Source organism: Maylandia zebra, linkage group LG11 (genome assembly GCF_041146795.1).
Source record: "Maylandia zebra isolate NMK-2024a linkage group LG11, Mzebra_GT3a, whole genome shotgun sequence".
Classification (NCBI taxonomy): Eukaryota; Metazoa; Chordata; class Actinopteri; order Cichliformes; family Cichlidae; genus Maylandia; species Maylandia zebra.
Window position 1 is genome coordinate 3,768,022 of NC_135177.1, and position 12,468 is coordinate 3,780,489.

Sequence of the window (12,468 nt, forward strand, 5' to 3'; positions counted from 1 at the left end):
TGCTGCTATTCTTTTTCTGAAATTAAGCACTTTGTGTTAAGATGAGCAATTTAGCCATTTTATTTATTTTCTCTAATTCATTTTAAACTGCAGCCCTACATCTAATGTAGGCCTACTGTGTGTTTCAGTGTCAACAATAAATTTTGCTGAAATGTTTTTAACTTGTATTTTCATTGATTTGACAGTCTATTGTTCATACGTTCAGATATTGATTTAAAAAAAAAAGGCTGCTTCTCTATCACAATCATAACGCAAGTTAGACATTATGATGTCCTGGAACTCTGCTTGAGAAGATTTTCTCCAACTGGACCTCCTCAAATTTTAGTTTAATTCCCCTGGTCTATGTGCTTTGTTCTTGTATGATCAACTGGATTTTTTGCGATTGCAATTGCTCCTTGATTGTCCTCCAGGATCACTGTTGCCGTGGTCTTTATTCCAAGCTCAGTTGGTAATCGTCTTAACCAAACTCCTTCTTGTGCAGCTTGGCTCAAAGCAATATACTCAGCCTCTGCAGTTGAAAGTGCAACTGTTGCTTGTTTCTTGCTAAGCCAACTGACCGCACCTCCTGCAAGTAGAAAGATGTTTCCAGTTGTAGAACGTCGATCGTCCTGATCACCTGCCCAATCAGCATCTGAATACCCAACCAAGGTTCCTGTTTCTGTCCTTTGATATTTGAGTCCCAGGTTTAGAGTTCCTTTCAACTATCTCACAATTCTTTTCACAGCTGTAAGGTGTGTAGTGTTTGGGTTTGCATTAAATCTTGACACCACACTCACTGCTTGTGCTATATCTGGTCGTGTTGCCATGGCAGCATACAATAAACTTCCAACCATTGACTGATACATGCTTGGGTTTACAGGTTGACTGACATCATCACTCTTTCTTAATTTGACATTTGTGTCAGCTGGAGTTGCTACGGGATTGGCACTGTCCATTCCATACTTTTGTAGTATGTTTTCAATATACTGTCTCTGTTGAAGCACAACATGGTTTTTGGCCTTGTCTTGGACCAGTGAGATGCCCAGAATGTAGGATAGCTCACCCATGTCCTTCATTTTGTAGTGTTTCTTCAGAGTGTCCTTTAAGTTCTTCGTGCTCTCTGCTGATTTTGTAATCAGATCATCAACATACACAGCCAATATTTCCAACTCCTGACCTGTTCTAACAAACACACACTGATCTGAAGTACTCAGTGTAAAACCAATGCTTTTCATGAACTCTGTAAAAGCTTTGCTCCAGCAACGTGGAGACTGCTTCAGTCCATATATTGACTTGATATTCCTGCCCTGGTTTGATGTAACCCTCTGGCTGCTCCATGTAGATTTCCTCTTCCAGGTGTCCATTCAAGAATGCAGTCACAACATCCATTTGATGCACATTTAGATTGTTTTGTACAGCAAATGATAACAATGTACGAATTGAACCAAATCGTAGAACTGGAGAGAATGTTTCATCATAGTCTGCACCATAAATCTGTGAATTGAGACCACAAACGTCACTATGCACTAATGGCAACTTGCGTTTTGATCATATTTCTCCCACTGATTTGCAAGGTTTTCTTGATAATTTGCCCCCAACACAAGCTTCACAAAAAATGTCCTCCTCTTCTTTTGTAAAGCTAACTCCTTTTACCAAGTTTTTGAGTTTTTTCAGATTTGTAGTGTGACCTAGGCGCTGATGCCACATACTTGCTGGAACTGAAGCAGTTAACGCTCCATGACAAGTTGTGCAGTTTCCCTCGATATCCAGCTGATACAAGCTGTCAGATCTTTGTGTTCCAATTCCGTGGAGAGCTCCATTCTTTCCTCTTATGTAGCAATGAGTCCTTTTGAACTTCACTGTGTTTCCCTTCTTGGCAGCAGCTCCCACTGAGAAAAGGTTCATTGATAATTTGGGAACATACAGCACATCATACATTGTGACATCTTTTCCATCACTAACTCTGAATGACATATTCATTGTTATGTTGCCCAGACCTAAAGCCTCAACTACTCTGCCATCACCGAGTTTCACTGTTTGTGGTTCTGAAAACTCTTGGTAGTTTTGTAGAGCTTCTTTATTCCATGTCATATGTTTTGATGCTCCTGAATCAATTAACCATTCTTGTTGTTGTGCATCACTTTTACATGACTCATTTACAACAAAAGCTCCCTCATATGAGTCCTCTTTGGCCTTATATACCACGCTTTTAGCCTTGTGGGCTTTATATTTCTTTTTAATGCTTGGACAATCACGCTTGATATGTCCTTCCTTCCCACATTTGTAACATCTCCATGAGTCGGAGCTGTTTTCTCCCAGTGTTTTTGATCCACTCTGTTCACTTCTATGCATCTGAGATGACATAGCTGATACACTACTGGACACAGTGGTGTTGTCAGTAAGCACTCACTTTTGTTCCTCATTTATCAAGGCTTGTTGAACAAACTGTAGTGTCAGATTGTCCATCTTTGTCTCCAAAGCAGTAACAACAGTTGCATAGCTGGGTGGCAAACTACCTAGAAGGGTGACAATTTGATCTTCCTCTTCAATTACAGAACCTATTGCCCCTAGCTGATCAGTAAGTTCCTTCATCCTTTTTAAATAATCATTGAGATGTTCTCCTTCCTTCATTTCACACCGGAAGTACTTATTCTTCAGAAATAGCTTGTTAGCAACAGTATCTCTTTCAAACTGTGCTTTTAGCATCTCCCATGCTTCTATAAGACCATGGGGGTCTTACAGTTTGTAATCAAGTACAATTGGGGTGTACTTACATTCAGTACCAGCACTGAAAATGCCTTTTCCTTCTTCTGTTCAAGTTCAGCTCGTGCTTGAGCATTAGCACCCGCAGCTAACTTCTCCGTCTCCTGTACCATACCCCACAGTCCTTTTGCCTTCAACAGGTGCTCCAGTTGAAATTTCCACGTTACCCAATTCTCCGATCCGCTCAGCTTGTCAATAAACAGTCTATCTTCCCACAACTCTGTTTATGACTCCCAAAAAACATGTTAGCAGCGTCCCTTTGCGACCTCTGGGCCCATAACCTGATGTTTTTAACAAACCCCTTTTATTGCATGTAATGCACAAACACACCAACAGAGAGCAGTAATATCCCTTCAACATACATTTGTAAAATTACTATTACAACATTAGCCAGAGGTCCCTTTACTATGGTTCGGAGCCACGGCCCTGTTTTATATACGCGTGGAATAGTTTTCTATATGAGATCGCTGCAAAAAGTGCAGCCTTACCTAATGTCCACCCCACTGTTACTCAGTAATAGTAATACTGTAAATCACACAGCAATAGTACATTCATGTAGTTGTAAAAAGCATGATAATATATTAAGTAATCAGAAGTATTCTATTACGTTACTCTCATTGAGTAACGTAACAGAATACATTACAAAATAGATTTTGGGGCATGTATTCTGTAATCTGTAGTGGAATACATTTTAAAAGTAACCTTCCCAACACTGCTGACTAATTGTTTATTATTCTCCTATACGTGTGTCAAATCAAACCAAAACAACACAAAAACAGACATCAGCAGCCAAACCATTAACATTAATGCTCCATCTATCTTCTACCCAAATCTATGATTTATTCTTTAAATATAGACGACATACATTTCTGTCTGCTGCAGCAGGGTCAGAATATTCAAGTTCGTTATTAAGTTGCATCAGCATGTGACACTTTCCCTCTGTTCTGTTGATAGTTTCACTCCATGGTACATTTTACAGAAATAAACACTGGCTTGTTTAGCATGTTCGTTTTATGAATAATAAACTTCACACCTCATCAACTCTGTGTGTGTGTGTGTGTGTGTGTGTGTGTGTGTGTGTGTGTGTGTGTGTGTGTGTGTGTGTGTGTGTCTTTTAAACGAGGAGGTGAAATTAGCTAATATTTCTGGCAGCACACGCAACAAAGTAATCATATTCTGAGTTTGTTTACTGACACTTTCATCTGCCTGGTGACACAACACTGTGTTCCTCATCAAGGGAGATACACAGTGAAACAAATAATAGTTGATGGGCTACTCTTGGAAGATTAAGACTAGAAAAGACATAATAAAACAGTCCAGACTTCATGGATGAATAGCATTCCTGGAATGAAAGAAATCTAACTCTTAGGGAGTTTGAGGTAGTCTTTCAGTCTGGCTTTATGAGTCTCTCTCACATAATTTTATACCCAACCTGGCCTCACGGTAAAATGTGAAATACACACAAGAATGTCATCTATAGATATTTTAATGTTCGTAAATGGCTTAGCATGTTTTGTAGGTACAGCTGTATCTATACAATGAGCTGTATATGAATAATAAACTTTACACTGTATTGTATAGATGCAACTATATACAGCGCATATATATAAAACAAAAAAACCCAAAAAACAAAAAATGTCTCGTGATAGATACAATTTTGGACTTCGCAGCAATATTCAGAATATTTCACTCTGAGGTGCACTGATTCGTTTTTGTGTAACATACCATTGGACATCAATTAGAAAAGACACAAGAAGCTTTTTGATCAAAAATATGGTCTCAGTCTGATGAGCGTAAATGTGTAGTTTTGGTTGTAGACACTGAACCTATGGAATCTGCCTGTGTGGTTCCCACCATGAAATGGAGAAGCTGTGATGGTGTTTGGTTGGCTTTGCTGGTTTCTTTTGTCCAATCTTCTTCGCAGAATGCAAGGCAACATGTAATCAGCATGGCTACTACAATATCCCGCAGTGACACATGCTCTCATATGGTTTAAGCTTAGTGGGACAAATTTTCAGCAGGACAATGTATAGCTGCTTGACAAAGCAGTGCTATATAAGATTTCCTGACCTTCAACATCATTCCATGTTAGTTTAGCAAGAGGTGGAGCACAGCTTGAATTAAAGCAACCCGATAATGAGCTCAGCATATCTGGGAACTTCTTCAAGACTCAGGTTGATGACCTCATGACACTGCCAGAGAGAATGAAGTTTGAACAGTTGTTGTCAAAGTGAGATGAGAAAACTTAGCCGTAAAAAAACAGAACAGAAGAATTCAGTTTGGTTATATAAAAAATGATCCATCCATCCGCTTATCCTTTTCAGGGTCGCGGGGGGCGCTGGAGCCTATCCCAGCTGTCATAAGGCGAGAGGCGGGGTACACCCTGGACAGGTCGCCAGTCTGTCGCAGGGCCAACACACAGGGACAGACAACCATTTGCACTCACATTCACTCGCACATTCACACAATGGCAATTTGGATTTTCCAATTAACCTATCCCCTCAAGCTGCATGTCTTTGGACGGTGGGAGGAAGCCGGAGTACCCGGAGGGAACCCACGCAAACACGGGGAGAACATGCAAACTCCACACAGAAAGACCCCGGCCTGATGTTGGAATTGAACTCAGGACCTTCTTGCTGTGCGGCAACAGTGCTAACCACCGTGCCACCGTGCTGCCCTATATATATATTATATTCAAATCCTTATATTCAAATCATTTTCTGAAGTATCCAGCCATCCAGCAATCGATCCCCAAGTCCTAGCCTTGAAGGCAGCTAAACAGGGATCTACCTCACCAGCCACCACTTCCAGGAGGAACCTGAGGCATCTCTAGCCACACAATATCTCCATGTTCTGGGTCTGTCCTGGGATCTGCTACAAGTAAAACAGTCTGAAAAAATATTCATTACCTTAACAGAATTTTACGTCAGAGTAGCACATGATATAATTTTAAAAATCAATCTTACAACATGACTATACATTGGCTATTCTCCTAAAATTGTGGCATAAAAATATTTCAATTAATTGTAGTCTTGAGCATGTCATATGTTTATTTCCAAAATAGCGTCAGCAGACAGTTAAATGCAGAGGGGAGAAATTTGAATATGTATCTGAAACATCATGGGAAAATGTATGCCTAATAACCTATTTAACGGTACAGTAGACCTATTTTACTTTCTACGAATGCTAATCTGAAAACTTAAAAAAAACCTAATTTTTTTACATTTAAATTTTCCAAATATTCATATTTCAGTCGCTATTGTTCCATATTTGCCAGTAACATAATGTGGAGTTTTGCATCTGCAGAGAGGTTCTCATTCATTTAGGGGCGCTCCCCTCAAACACTGGCCCATTGTACTTTGGCACATTACTGCCAGAACATCTGTGAATGCTTAATATGCTAACAAAGACAATGACACTCAGAGGGTGCTGGCCATTAATCCACTTTTCGCCATGTGCATTTCCACGATTACGGGGCGGGTCGAATTCTATTAAGCAAGAGATTTGGTGGTAGGGGTGAGGGTACCATTCTTACCATAAGCACAAAGAAGACTTGCATTCATTTCAAAGGACAACTGCAGCATATGAGTCTATAGGGCCTTTTTCAGAATTAAGTGGCTTGCGATCAGAGTGCTGTAGTTCTCCACTTGATACTACCGTCCATGATGAAGCAACAGATATTAAAGGTTCTGATGGAAGAAATAATCCCCACCTTTTGATTGGGTTAGCCAGCAGGTTGTCCTGAAAGAATATGCTTTGTGCAATTAGCAAAATAGTTACTACAGGCAGTAAAACTAAAAATGAAACCTTAGAACATTTTCATGTAAAAATGCTTTTTATAGCTGTAGGGAGTTTGAACTTTTTACCCAATTAACCCTTTAAGACCTACCATAGAACCAAGTCCGCCAGAGCTTATATTATATTTTTACATGGTGTGGTGCCATTTTTGGGAGCATTTCAAGTTGCTATACATCAATACAACAATTATAGCCCAGATTTTAATAATATGTATTCATTAAGTGCATAGTAATTACATAAATTGCAAAAAAGTGCAATAAACTACAAAAAAATTGAAAATCTTTTTTGCTTTTCTAACATATATTTCTAGTTAGAGAAATTTAAGAGGTTTATCCCTCAAAACTGTAAATACAAAAAAGTTGCACAAAATAGTTTCCAACAACAGGAAATTTATTTTGAGTGTCTTCATAGTTTTATTTTTGAAATACACCAATTTTTATACACTGCAGGAAAAATGAAAATATATATTATACTGCAAATTTGCAAAAAAGCAGCATCTGCATCAAAATAAACTATTTCCAGCACTGCAATATGAGTCCTAAGCATCCCAGAAACGACACAGAAAGTCATAAAGTCAAACATAACTTTTAAAAACACCAGTATAGGCCCTGATGCCCTGATGGTAAAAAAAAAAAACTACATTTCCGCGAAAATGACGTCACTTCCGGTTTCGGGCAGGTAATGGCGGACATGCAAAAGTTCGCGCTGACGTCTATTCCAACGTAGGAAGTGTTATGAACAGCTGATCGGATCGGCAAAGCGTGTTTCTGGAATATTGTGTTTTTGTTGCTGCAAGTGCTTTTTATGCAGTTTTTGCAAAGCTATATGTAGAAGGAAACCGTGACCGAGGACAAGCTGATGGCATAAGATGTAAGTACAACTCCTCCGGTTTCATATGCAAAAAAATTTATTGCGCCACCTTACGTGGTTGCAGAGCTAATGGGATTTAAAAATAGTTACGTAAAACAGAGCGTGCCCGCTCCGACCGGCTCTAAAGGGTTAAACACTATGTGACTTTCACTTTCCTAAATCTCTGTAATAGAATTGGGGAGGGCAAAGTTAACATGAATAGATAGCTATTCATGATACCTTTACTGTTACTGCTTGAAATATTTCTTAATTACAAATCTGTCTATCTGACCTTTATCACACAAAATAAAGAATTATTTAAATCTCATGTAAGTATAAATGCTGAATTCGCAAATAGTACAGAATTATAGCCAACTAAATGTTCTTGTGTTTACAAAATAAATTATATTACTAATACTGGCACATTCACTGCTTCTGCACATCAATGTGCTACTTTTAACTACTTTGTAGTTCAGGCAAGTTTCAATCATCTCTCTGGCTCTCTGTCTTCCTTATTTCACCCCAACCGGTTGCCGCAGATGGCCCGCCCCTCCCTGAGCCTGGTTCAGCCGGAGGTTTCTTCCTGTTAAAAGGGAGTTTTTCCTTCCCACTGTCGCCAAAGAGCTTGCTCATAGGGGGTCATATGATTGTTGGGTTTTTCTCAGTATGTATTATTGTAGGGTCTACCTTACAATATAAAGCGTCTTGAGGCGATTGTTGTTGTGATTTGGCGCTGTGTAAATAAAATTGATTTGAATTGAACCGAACCAGATGTTCAGATCATCTAAAAGGCTAAACTTGGAGGGGTCACGAGACAATTAATGTGAAAGTAAATCACTATAATTTTGAAATATTGAAAGATTTCGAAAGTATTAAACCAAAAATGTTTTTACTTATTATTACTACTAGTATTATCGTTATTATTATTACTTATATTGCTTTGTTTTTAAATGATTAAAGGAGCTACCTGTTTTCTGGTTGTTTTCAAATATACTAGCTTTACTATCGACACTGTTTCAAGGAGAATCAAGTCATTTGACACTGGCATGCCTCATCTACTTCTCAAGCTAAACTTAAGACTTGAGGTTCCCATTCCTACTGTCTGTATAGGCAGTTAATCTCGTTATTTGTGTTTGTGCGACATCTCAAGAGTTGCTCCAGCTTGTCCTCTAGACCCCCTTATAATTTACAAGACAAAGAATACAATTTGTGTCTGTGTTTATCAAGGGTGTTCTGAAGGACAAAGTGAGTGCACAAGGGTTTTCCCCAGTTAGTTTTCCGTTCATTGTCAGGTGAATACACCTTTTACAAAGATGGGAGAAACAACGTTTAACATATGAAGCCCATGTCCTGCTGTGATATTTCCACAGCAGGACAGCTAAGGTGAGGAAGAAAATATCTTCACGGCAGCTACTGACAACAGCTTATGACGGTGTACATGCAAATGAATACTCTATATGCTATAGTAGCTACTGTATGTATTTTTTCATATGTGTACATCTTTATATCACCACATTAAGCTTCTGATTACCCGTGTTTACAATGTGATTAGTTGGTTCTGGCAACAAAACCTGCATGAAACTAGTAGGTATTCCTCCACCACAGCATGATAAGGAATGAAAGAGGAAATTAGACTGTGACTTTGAAAGATGCTGACTCAAGCAAACTTAATCAGAGAGAATAGTGGGGGATGTATTTCATTTCCCTTTTCTTACAGTGGAGTTAAGTTCTGGAAATGGCTTCACAGGCAGTATAAAGAATAAGAATAGTAATTCTCTATGTAGACATGGGTACATCACTATTGTTTTAATCTTTTCTATAGTAGAGGCTCCTATATGGGGACCTGACCTTATCTGGTCTTAAACCACAATTTTAAAATATGCTGAGTGTGGAAAATTCAAAAAAGGACCACCTTGTTCTGCTACGATAATGTGGTTTGGTCTAATTTCCCGCAGAAGCAGATAATTGTCCAGTTTTAGATACCAACAAATCTGCACTTCAAGCTTGGCGTGTTACAGTGTGCAGATTAGGCAGACTTTCATTATATACAGGACAAAAGGAGCTAAATGAAAGGACTGAAAAACAGGCAAAGTAAGTTAAAATTCACTGTTCACTGGGATGGATAAGTGGTCCAAAAATTAAAAAAAAAAAACCCTCATCATCATAAATGATCAATCAGGAGTGACAGTACCTTAAACCTGTGCATCGGGGGTCAGATGCAGAGCGTGAATTTGTGTGTAAGTGAGCCATGTCTGTGGCTTTGACAAAACTGCATTAACTGATGTTTGAAAGTAGGCTGAAATGGCAGGTAAGAACTTTCTGACAGGTTTAATAACATCATTGTCACTGACTCACGATTGTAAGGATGGTATTTACTCTCTATTTACTCTTTATGGTTTTGATGAGTCAGCAAAAAGCATGTTCATATAAAACATTGGGGTTTGGTTTTAGGCAACAAAGCTGCATGAGGTAACCTGTGGACATCAGCTTTTGATATTTTTCCAGAGTGAGAAAGATTTCTAGTAAATTTCCAGAGATTCCAGAGTGCATTTTCTGTGGTTGATGTAAGGCCAGTTTCACCTGAAAATCACTCTCACAACAGGATAAAGACTACATACCACAACGTCAGCAAACTTAATTTGTGCTGTTTTTTGAGTTTATATGTTGCTAGGCTAAGTTTTGAGCAAATTGTGTAGCTTTAAAGATGTTTGATTGGCTTTCCATTGTCCTTATCCTCCTGTAACTATAAAGTTGGACCCACATCCTTTTTCCTTTTACTTCCTCGATACAAGCAGCTTCCTAAATTGTTTTTCTGTTAGTGCTGATCTTGTGTGAGATTTTTATGTGCTGCACTACTCTCCCCTATAGAGATTGACAGACCACGTGACTTTCGCGCATTGCATGCCGGGAACTCGTGGCAAAACAATCCAAGTACCTGCATCAAATGCAAACGTTCATTCTTCGGTTCCAATAAATTCTTTCTTTTTCTTTGCCCCCCAAAAAGGTATGTACAAAACGAAGGAGAACAATGCCGGTCCGTACAAAGACAGACTTGATGAAAAGTCAAAGAAAAGATACGAGGAAAAAAAATCAAAGGAGTGAAAGGGTCAGACCCTTACGAGCACACAGAGGGACAAAAGACGTTAGCGTGCTGCCCAACTTTCACCACGCTCATATTTATAATCATACGGTTCTTGGAGTGAGTGCATACACTCATGAAGTTTAGTAACTTCAGGTCACTGCAACAAGCCCAGGTACAGTTTACCGACGTATGGGTACAGGACCTTGAAATGCACCGTGTAGAAAGTAAAGACCATCGTACGTATCATAAGTTTACCAGTCTCACAAATCGTCGTCATAAATACACATTCCTTAACCGTTTATTAATAGGACCTTTGAGCTCAACGGTAATTAATTAGTAGTGGAAATAATTTCTGGTAGCATTACAGAAATGTAGCAGTGACAATAATACTGTATGCTGTAATCGTACTGGACAATTAGTGATACAAAACAACTGTTTTATCCTGTGAATAAAAGTATATGTTTTTGTCAATGTACCATAATAACAGAAGTGAAACGCAATATTGTGTCAGGACAATTCACTATTTATGCACAATAAACACAATAAACAAAGGAGCATAGCACGACAATTTCTGTTCAGCGCCAGACTTGCTTGTAACCTATATCACCAATTATGTTAAGAAAAATGACGCATTAACTACAACAGCAGACTGACCTTTGTGGAAATGCTTGGAGCAGACTAACCTGTGAGCTGGAGGGTTCTGGGACGTTATATTTGGTCTTTGAATGGCTGCAATCCAGGCCACCCGTCGCCTCATTGTTACTTCGGAAACATGGCTCGAACAATTGCTCTTCAACGACGTAATCCGATAACAACCGATCTCTTTACCCGTCGGCTTCCCGTGGCTGTCATGCGACCGGCTATTGCAGTTAATAATACAACAGCTTCTTGCCATTTTTTGTGTTTCTTTTTATCGCTGTATAACTGATTTCAATTGAAAGCCTGCGTGCGCTAGTACCTCTTGCCACGAGTTCCCAGAATTCTTTGCGGTTTTACCCCTGAGTGATGTCACATTTTCAATCTCTATAGACACTTTCCAATATAAATCCTACACTGTACTTTTTTCATCCTGAAGAAGTCACTGAATCCGTAAATAGCCCAGTTTTCTTTGGTTAATGTGTGGTCATTACTAGAATTTGTTAGGAGTTGGGTTCTGGTTATGTGGTGTTTTTGTCTGTATGTGTTTTTTGGTGCCTCCCTTTTTGTATAGGTAGGCGGGGCAGTGAGTCACTGAACCTGGCACACCTGTTACTCATCAGATGCTTTCCTCAGAAGTGTTCTTTAGGAGCTACCTGACAGAAGACTAGTGTCGGAGTATTGGCGTTTTTTTGGAGCGTCTGAAATTCTGCCCCTGCCTGCTGGAGCTCTTGGATTATTTTGGTGACTGTAAGTTTTGTTTCCTCCCTAGGATTTTGCCTCGACTGGTTTGTTTTCCGTCTGGAGGTTTTGGCATCAAACAGTACCAAATCGAGTGCACTACCTGTGTGTGTTTTCGTCACCTGCACGTCCTGGCTCTGCGTCCCCATTCATACACTGTATATATTTTGTCCTTGTAAATACCTCCCCCTCACTGTAAATAAACTGTCTTCACCGCAACTCTGCCTCCGTGCGTTCTGCTTCCTGGGTCCATCTGCATTTACCATAACAGAATTAGGTGAAAGTAAAATTATAATTTTACTTTCTTCCAGCATTTTTAACTTCCCTTTAACTATATTTTATAGCTGCAGTACCTAATGCCTTTCACAAAAAAACTTGATGTTCAAATAAGGCTTGTTGTTTAAAAGGCTCCTGACCACATACTACAGTATAACATACTCAATTCTTCAACATTGTGTGTTATTAAAAATGGAGAAATGGCTGACATTTGAGCCATGTTCTTGGTTTTTGCTTTTTTCAGATCAACACTTTCATGCTAACCTTACAAGTACTGCCTTTATTTAAAATGCATCTAAGTCAATAGAATCCCAGGAGGAAAACAACAGTTCAATAGGCATTTA

The 12,468-nt window shown here is 39.1% G+C and overlaps 1 protein-coding gene across 6 annotated transcripts in view; it reads right to left on the bottom strand.

Moving 5' to 3' along the window:
- tsnare1 (T-SNARE Domain Containing 1) overlaps nucleotides 1–12,468 on the bottom strand; it is a 271,580-nt gene that overhangs the window by 135,572 nt on the left and 123,540 nt on the right. The window lies entirely within an intron of this gene.